Consider the following 9424-nt stretch of genomic DNA (forward strand, 5'->3'; position numbering starts at 1 on the left):
ATCTCAGGGCCGTGAGACGGAGCCCCGTGCCGGGCACTGCCCTCAATGCAGAGTCTGCTTGATTTTCTCCCATCCTCTCCCTCCGCCCCTCCCCCCACTCTCTCTCACTCTCTAAAATAAATAAATAAATCTTTTTTTAAAAAGGCATGAAAGACTAAGCCTGTTTCTTAAAGAAGCCAACAGGAGAGAAAGGGAAGGCCCTGGGAGGGCAGCATCAGAGCCAATGCAGGGCAGGGAAGCTCAAGGACGAGGCACACCACCGACTCTTTGCTAAGGAAAGGGCCAAGGGCAGCCCTGATGAGCGTCCAAGGACCAGATGGAAGAAGAAGGAACAACCCCTGAGAAGAATTAAAGGTGGAGGAAGCTTCCAGAAGCCATGGCAGAGAAGTCAGGAGGGAACGGATGTGAACCCCAATTTGGTCACTAGAGGCTGCCCTTGACACACAATAGCAAAGCATCCTGACCCCACTGACCACCCCAGGACCGGCAACCTCACGGGCCGGGCCGGTCAAGGAGCAGAGCAAGGACAAAGTCCACATCCTAAAAGCTGGCACAGATTTTGATAGGCCTTAAGAAGTGGTCATGAACTTTAAAAATGTAACACCGCCCCCCCCACTCTTGGCGGAGGGGCTGGCCCTGTGTAATTCCAGCATCTTACATCTGGGAGGTGAAATGTGACCTGGGGCTCCCCCCACTCCCAATTTTCTTATCCCTCCCACCCCACCCCCACCCCCACAGGATGGACCACTCTAGGAGCTGAACCCCAGCCCCAACAGGCCGCTCTCAGAGATTCCATAACACTCCATCATGCGGATTTGTTTTCATGTCTGTCCCCCTCACCGGTCCATGAGCATCCTCAGCACCTATGTGCCAACCGGGGGAGGGGGGACCCTAGAGCTGCTCCCTAGAGCTATGCATGGAGGAAGGAAAGACAGACGAAGAGAGGGAGGGAAGGAAGAAGAGGGGGGGAAGGCAAGCAAGGAGCCCTTCCTTATCTTTTCTTTGAACAGCTACACTTACAAGACAATTAGCACTTCTTGGGACCATTTCCTACATCCACTCCTTGGAGGGAAGATGATAAGGAAAAGAAGAACAAGACAGAATGCCATTTGGCCAAAGGCGTCCTCAGCATGACCTGGCACTTTGTCGGAGGAGAGAGCCCTTTCCGATTCTGGTCGCCTCCAGGAATCTCTGAGCTTCCTTGCAGACTTGGCCAGCTTTGCCTGCTGGGTCAACTGCCATCTGAAAAAAGGGGGAAAAAATGGAGAGATGAGAGCAGAAGAGGGAGCTCAATTCTTCTCTGAAGTGGCACAGCACTTGTCTAAGTGGCACAGTTGTTTCTGAGTGTATGATGTAATTTCTCTGCACAGATTGTCCCCGTCACACACAGGGAGACCTCCTCACAGAGACCAGCACCAGCACTGAAGCAGAAGAGGGAGCTCAATTCTTCTCTGAAGTGGCACAGCACTTGTCTAAGTGGCACAGTTGTTTCTGAGTGTATGATGTAAATTCTCTGCACAGATTGTCCCCGTCACACACAGGGAGACCTCCTCGCAGAGACCAGCACCAGCACTGAAAGCGAGAAGTTACCTAATCCCAAATCATTCGGGTTTCTTTTTTAATTGGGGAAGAAAAAATAAAAGCAAAGACTACCGGCTACATAAATCAGCAGGTAATCAATGTCAATCAGAAATTTGACAATCGTTATTGTAGGATTTTATCTTCAAAAAAGTCAAACCAACTTTCTGGATTTACCAGGCCAGCCCACCAAAACATAGTGGATGCTCTGAAAAGAAAACCCAAATCTCATTCGGTATTGTTAAAGGCAAGACGTTGATTTCTTTGTAGTACTTGGAGGTATGCGGATAAAAGCTGTTTCCGCCTCCAAAGGGCGTCCCGGGACCACAAGTTGTGCAAACACATCGGTTAGAAATGTGGACAACCTCACAGGATACAAGATGGCCTCAGTTAGGTCATCTGCCCGAGACCCTGCCCCTCTCCCCACTCACTGTTGCCAACAGCAAACAGCACCCAGACCTGGACCCGGAGCCAATTCTGTCTGCCCAGCACAGCCTCCCCAAGAGCCTCTATCTCCCCAAGTCCAAGGCACCTCCCCTTCCGGGCGCGGGGAGGAGGAGGGAAGTCCACACAGGGCAATAATGACCAATAATGACCAATAACTTTGCAACTCCATGAGCCCCTAGAAGCCCCACGTAGGAAGCATTGGGTGACAGCAACTGGGTGACACCTTCCTGCCTGAGCCCTGTCTTTCCCTCCAGCCTGGAAAATGTGGAAGTTCATCCTCTTCGGGGCCGAAGTCACCTGGAGCAGCCCTTAGAGCCGGTTAGGAATTCCGCCGCGCATTATACGGCTTCCCGGGAGGGGCAGTACAGCCGCCCGGTGCGCGAGGTCTCCAGAGCCGCAACCACACTCAGCAGGCAGGTTAGGACCCATGTGACCCTCCTCCCGCATAGGGCCACATTCCCAGTCCCCAGCCTCCTTCCTTGAAACTGCCTGCTGGGCAGAGTTGATTGAGGTTCTTTGAAAGGGATGTGGCTCTTCCCCTGGCTTCTGCCAATCACGGGGGTGGGTTCTCTCACTCGTTGTCCTAACCGCCCGCTGAGACATGGCCATAAATAGATCCGTATATACACACGTGCGTACACACGCGTACGCTCACCCATACGTGCTCCCAGAGATCATGGAACAGCTCCGACAATTTTTACTGAAGGGCTCGTTTCCCCTTTGGACCTGAAGGAAAGCAAAGGAGTCCTTCCCTGGCACACGGAGAGACAACCCTCCTTCTTGGGTCCGGCCTCTTCTGGGAAGAGCAGTGGAAAGAAAGAAGGGTCTTTAAGGAGATGAAGGAGAGCAGAGAACCGCAGACACACCTTCTCAGGCTGCCAAGAGCTGGCCCGCCCAAATGTTGGTCTTTTTCCCAGCACAGTGGTTTTGGACTCCGGGCCTGAAAGCAAGGCTCTGCCCCGCCCTGCACTAGCAAAGCCGGTTAATGGCCGGTGCTTATTGCTGGAAGGGGGAATGAGGGCATGGGCGGGTATGCAAGTGGTGCTCAGTCAATGCTCTGAAAGGGAATGAAAGGGAGGTCTAACCCTAGGCTTCCCAGGCATCCCCAGCCTCTTCCCACCCTGTTCCCGCCTCCCTGCCACCGTGCCTGCGCTGAACGGCCCTCGCCCCACCACTGCGCAGCGCTGACCGCGCCCTGCTTCTAAAGCAATGCTTTTAGGAAAGCGGCAGAAGAGATTCTCATAATAATTGGATTATTAGGAGAGTTTCTCTTTTCTTTTTTTCCCCTCCCCTTTATTTATGTATTCTCTTGCAGTTGTTTGGGCAAAACATTTCAGAGTTGGACACACACAGCAGCATTCAGTGACTTGACCCGTCAGGGCCGCTCACCCAGTGCCCAGCACCCTTCAGCGCCAATCCACGGCAGGGCATGTGGCGTGGCCGGAGGTGGCCCGTCGGACCCAGGCTGCAGCTGACCCCGTGGTCTTTTCTGTGTTCGGCTTCCACCTCAGTAGAGATTTGGACTAAGAGCCGAGAGATGATTTCCCTCTTTCAGGGCTCTCTCACTTTTAGCGGCTCTTGCGGAAAAGCACTGTGTGCACCTGCCCGAGCACCCTGCCCCAGCAGGGAGGGGGGTTTGTTCTTCTCTGAGGTGAGGGTGGACGCCTGGCCTGACTCCTGGTTCCTGTCAACCAGGCTGGTCCCAGGGATACGCAGTGGGCCTCTCCTTGCAGCTGGAGGCAGGGGGAGCAGCCGGCTGTCTGGCATGGCGCTCCCCGACCCCAGAGGCACCTCCCCTGAACTCAGCACCTTGGCTGTGGGCTGCCCACTCTGATGCGTGTGGGGGGCCCCTCCGCGAGGACCCTTCCTCACCATTTGGGGCCCCACCCAGCTGTTATCTTTTCAGAGACCCCTGACTGCACGAAGGTCACTCCCCTGAGACACCGTCCATCCCAGGGTCTTGTCTTTGTCCTAGTGTGGGTCAGCTACAGAAAATCACCACGCTCTGGTTGTCTGTGTGCCTCCACCAGGACTCCACCAGTTCATGAGGGCTGAGGTCTTGTATTTTGTGTGCTGCATCTAGAAACATGCCAAGCACCTAGTACGGGACGGGCAAACCTTTGTTGAAACAGAAGTGAAGGAGCCCTGACTTAGATGGTTATATTTTCAAGGTTCCATGTTTACAGAGCTTTACTTCTTCAATCAGGCTTCCAATTGTTTATTCCCCTACATGATAAAGTAGTGTTAGAGCTGCTGACCCCCACCGGAGCCCTAAGCGTGGGGAAGCCAGGAGGCGGGCGGCCCAAAGTCACACACAGCGTCACCACATTACATATCCGGCAGCTGCTCTCATTACAATACAGCGATGACCAAGCAGCAGCCAAGTCCAGCTGGACCCAGGAGAGGCCCAGAGGCCCAGACCAGGCGCAAGGCGAGGAGTCAGGAAGTCCGCTGTCTGGAGAGGAGGGCGAGCCTGGCCTTGGGGACTCAGTTCTGTCCCGGCTTCAGACGGCATTCAGGACATCATGCCTGTGCTGCTGCTTTTGTTAGGAGTTAATTGGACACTTAGGGAGTCGGGGCCAAGGTCCCCAACAAGAAAGCAAAAAAGCCGGGGCAGCTGAGACAAAGCCACCCTAGCATCCTGCTTCACAGCTTCGACAAGGCCACCATAGCATCTGTCTGGCAGCCTCTGCAGGAATGACTTTTGCAAAACATCCTGAAACAAAACAATTAGCCATAAAACATCAGTCACTACCCCAGGTTGAGGGTTGGTCTCCAGATGTCAGCCCAGAAGTCCAGCAACACGGGAACAAGAACCCGAGAGGCAGACAGGTGCGTGATCAAAGCCCTGATTGGCGCACCTTAGCAGCCAATCCACAGGGACCCACACTCAGGGTGCTCAAGATAGGTCCTCGAAAGAGCTTGTAAAACCCCTAGATTTGAACGTCGAAACAGCAACGCTCTCGGGTCCCCTCCTTCTCCGGGAGCTTTATACTGTTGCTCGATAAACTTTGCTTTGCTGCCCACCATTCTGTCTGGTCTACCTCTTCATTCTCCGAAGCGGCGTGACCAAGAACCGCGGGCGTCAAGGGACCAAAAATCCTGTAACACTTTCACCTGCAAAAAAAAAGATTAAAAAAATCCCTTCCTGGCAGGACATGCATGAGAATGAGACAAACAGGTGGAAGGAGCCTGGCAGAGCAGTGGTCCTTGGTAAATCTGCTGGCTGGCCTTTATCTTCCCTGCACAGAAAACCAGTCTTTAAGAGGCAAAGGCCACACATAAAATTAGTGAGCTCGCCAACATGGAACGAGGAGTATTGCACGGGTAAGAGGAGGAACTGGACGCGGGACAGCGCACAGCATGACTGCAGGCTCCGTAATGCCCAGGACTGAGCCTCCCACCGCAAGGAACACGGAGGTGGAAGGAAACCCAGAGAAGTCAGAAGAAGGGTTTGTGTGCCTTCCGTCCCTCGCTGGCCATGAGGCCTAGAGCGCATCACGTCCCTTGTCAGTTACTTACCAATGAATCAGGACGGCTGATGGCCTGGCTCCAGAATCTCGGCGGCCCCGACTTCTCCTGCTTCTCGAAGCATGTCGGAGCTACGTGCAAGACAGACTCCCACTTTCAGCCCAGGACCACGGAGCAGATGCCGTCCGCTTTCTCCACCCTCTCCCCGGAGTTCCCCAACCTGACGGTGTTCTCTGGGTTTTCAGACAGAATGAAACAATGTTTCTCAAGGCTTTTTTCCTTCCTGTTCCCTGCCTGGTTTCTGAGGCTGCTTACTTTTTCTGCTTACTGGGCGTCTCCCAAACTCATCACCTTCGTGGCCCTAACTTCTCTCACTGGAATTTTCTGTCCATTTTACACTTTCTCCCCTCTTCTCAGAGCGAGGTCAGGATGCTGTTCTTGCGCCCGAACCCAGGGTCCCAGCCCTCTGGTGCCCATCGCTCAAAGCACTGGCACTTGGACCGCTCTGCATCCACGCTGAGGCTTCTCCGACTCCACACAGACTCCTTAAGCTGCGTCCTGGCACATGCACTAGAAGGAGGTCTGCTGGCAAGTGGCTTCTATGATTTCCTTTCCTCTGCAGTCTGTCGTTCTCCCAGGTTCCTGTATTTGTAGGTTTGCTGGAAACGGGCTGGCAAACTGTGGCCGTCTGCAGAGGGGATGCGAAGAGCCCCCCGAGCATGAGGACCAGGGACCGCTGTCCTAGCTGTGAGGTCCTGGAGGAAGTCAGTCTGTTGGTGCAGACCCCTCTGGCTCCCCAAAGGTGGGCGAGATGCAGTGGCCCCTCCAGGGCCCCCCCCACTCCAGGCAGCGGACAGTCTGCCTTCTTCGGGGAAGGATAGGGTGGCCAGCTTGGACTTTGCCTCACGCCTAGAGGAGAGGCAAGCCTTCCCCTCGGCTTCTGGCCCACTGCGTCCACCTGGAAGCTTGGGGAAGGAAACCCCGTATCCATGCCCTCCCTTGCGGGTCTCAGGAGAACTCCAGGCTTCAGACAGCCTTTAGGGTAGGAGTGTTAGTCTGAAAATGCATCAAGAGGATGAGGAAGGCAGGAGAACACATTCACATCACCAACTTCCCAGGATCCCATGCTGCCTTTAGAATTCTTCAGGACAACCCGACCAACCGACCCACCTCGTCACGCCGGTGCCTTCCCCAGACTGTGCGGTGGGACTTGCTTTCTCTTTATTCCTCGGCACAGGGGAAGCCCAGGCTCCTGTGGGCAGTTGGTCCGCTCCTACTCACCTCCCCTCGGCCTTGCAACAAACGGAATAAAGACAAATTACGTAAGTTCCTAACACCCTCTCTCCTCCCCAAATATTTTAAGTTAGAACCTCACAGACTATGTGAGGGTTTGTTTTTTGTTTGTTTGTTTTCATTCATGTGTTCTCAGGGTCAAGGCTTTCTTTCCATGCCTATTGCACTTTTTTCCTACTTCCCTTTTTTTTTTTAAATTATAAAAGTAATCTGCACCTGTCCCAAACTCTTTGCGGTTTATAGTAATGTAGGAGGCAGACATGAGCCATGCTGTTGGGAGGCTTCTGGCAAGCTGCACAGCCTTTCTCCTGGGGATTTGGGGCTTGCGGGCTCCTTTCACCAACTGCGCACCATGTTGCTGCAGCAAAGCCCGAGGAAGGGCATCGAAATAGGACAGGTGCTTCTCCTACTGCCAGTGAGTCTGATGCTCGGCTCGTTCCTACCCTGTGGGGATCCACAGTTCCCAGAGCTAGATTGAACCCCCACGAGGCTTCATCTCCCTGAGCCCCAGCCCAGCCGGGGTCTCCAGATGGCTGGTGCAGGATCCAGATGGAATTGCCATCTTAGCAGAGGGGGCCCTGGGCAAGTGCAGGGAGAGACCCAGGCTCTGGGATTTGGTGAGGCTGAGCACAGCCTCGAGGGTGAGCTACATGGGCCTTAAACACATCCTCCCAACACTGGGGCTCTCCCAGCACCCTCACCTCACACACAGGATGGAGGATCCAGGAATTTCTAACCAGTTACCTTTTGCTGGGTTTTCCGTCAGTTTCTAGTTCTTTATCATCTCTGTAAAGATCACCTTTATGCCTGTATATTTATACACTCTTTTGATTGCTTTGGTGGGACTGTAAAATTTTGATGCAAAATACCGAAGTGCCCCCAAACACGTATTTTTTGAGTTATAAAAGCAGGCCCACTCAGAAGTTTGCGGTGAGAACGTAAGCTCCTAGAGCCTTTGTCAGGACGCCCGGGCTGGATTGCCCCCGACTTTAGTGGGCTATACTTTGATTTTATCCCATTGAAAGAATTGCACGTGTGTGTAAAGATGTGCCTATAAGGGGACATAATTCATAAGAGCAACAGTCTGGACACAATCTAAATGCTTATAAAGAAGGGAACAATTAAAGTACAGTATATCCTATGTGCACGCTCTGCACCTGTTACAAGCAGAGCATAAATCTGTGTGTACAGACGTGGAAAGTTCTTAAAGCTGAAGCACGCACGCGTAACATTTCATTTACATCTAAAAAGCCACACATCTTACATCTACATATATACGTACATATGCCTAGAAAGATGACAAGGAGACACACCTCTCTCTTGGGAGAGGGGTTTTGTCGGATCCCCTTGGGAAGGGTCATTCCCTACCCTCATGTAGCATCATGGTTGAGAGCTTGGCCTTTAGGGCCCCGGTGCCCACTGTGTGACCCAGCGCAAATCACTTACCCTCTCTGTGCACTGCAGCGCAGATGTGAGGCCTGGATGTGAGTTATGCACATAGAAGGAAAACAGTCCTTGGCTTGGAAAGCATGCTCTGTGTCATTGTCACTGTGCTCTTTGCGGATTTAAGGAAGCTGTGGCCTCTATTCAGAAAGAAATGCACGTAGCCATGTCCATACCAGGCCTTCACAGACCCCCTGAAGCCTGTTCTTAACCTCGGGTTAAGAACCCTCCCTGGAAAAACCGCTGTGTCTTCAGGCTGGAGATGACCTTGAAACCCTTCATCTCACCGGAGAACAGAAGGAGTTTCCAAGGCCACAAGACCTGGCAGACGCACGGCCGGGGCTCAACTCTGGACTCTCCCACCTGTCCGTCCAGTCCTCACCCCCACCTGCCCCCAGCGCAAACCTGAATCACCCCCTAACACCATGCGAGACCTCAGTGGGCAGGAGAGGGTCAGGCCCCGGGACGCACAGCCAGCAGGCTATTGGCCCGGGTCCTGGCCAAACAGTGGGGGCCCTTCGGTCCTACTGCTGGCATCACCAGCTGCCAGGCAGCAGCCTGCTGGGTGCTGTGCTCCCTGCTGGTCACCGGCCATCCTCCAGTCCCAGGGCGTCACGGCACTGCGCCCGGCACCCGTGGTCTCACTCACTCACCCACGACTCGGAGGACGAGTGGCAAGGGGTCCCCTCCCGCGATCACTTCAGCGCGACCCCTCCTCCACGAAGGCAGCCTCGGGGCTGGGCCAGAGAGCTGCCCTTCCCAAGCTGTAGCCTTGAAACCGTAGAAACGTGCTTGGCCAGATGTGACTGGGCTCAGCAGCCTCGTTCTTAGTGTCTGTAAAGACCCCAAAAAGTCCTTGCTCAAAATAATCTCGTCCACGGCTCTGCCGGAGAATCTTCCTCGTTCTCATTTTTCTTCGGAGAATGACCAAGAAGGCCGGTGAAAATGCAGGTGGAATCCAGGGCAGCTCGCTAACTGGCATCCCATCCCCACCAAGCAGGAACAGCTGATCCGAAGGTAATGGGAGAGGGATCAGATTCCTAAGGAGAAAAGGTCAGGCCAGAGAGACACAAGCTTGGGCCTTCCAGTTTCGCAACTCTTATCTTTTGCAAATCACGATTTTAAATGAGGTCCTTGAAGATAAATCCCGCGGGGGACAGGCTTCCAACTCCCTACAGACTCGTGCATCACA

At 53.7% G+C, this 9424-nt stretch overlaps 1 long non-coding RNA gene across 2 annotated transcripts; it reads right to left on the bottom strand.

The window, feature by feature from the left end:
• Positions 1-4188: 4188 nt before the first annotated feature.
• Positions 4189-9215, bottom strand: LOC123001162 (uncharacterized). Of its 2 annotated transcripts, XR_008959170.1 has the most exons (4): positions 8886-9215; positions 8236-8372; positions 5548-6788; positions 4189-5142 (listed from the first exon to the last, which is right to left on the bottom strand). It is a non-coding gene; the product is annotated as an uncharacterized LOC123001162 (long non-coding RNA). The 2 variants fall into 2 exon arrangements; XR_006409777.3 differs by having other exon boundaries at positions 8236-9215.
• Between the last annotated feature and the right edge of the window lie 209 nt (positions 9216-9424).

Source organism: Ursus arctos, unplaced genomic scaffold, assembly GCF_023065955.2.
Source record: "Ursus arctos isolate Adak ecotype North America unplaced genomic scaffold, UrsArc2.0 scaffold_14, whole genome shotgun sequence".
NCBI lineage: Eukaryota > Metazoa > Chordata > Mammalia > Carnivora > Ursidae > Ursus > Ursus arctos.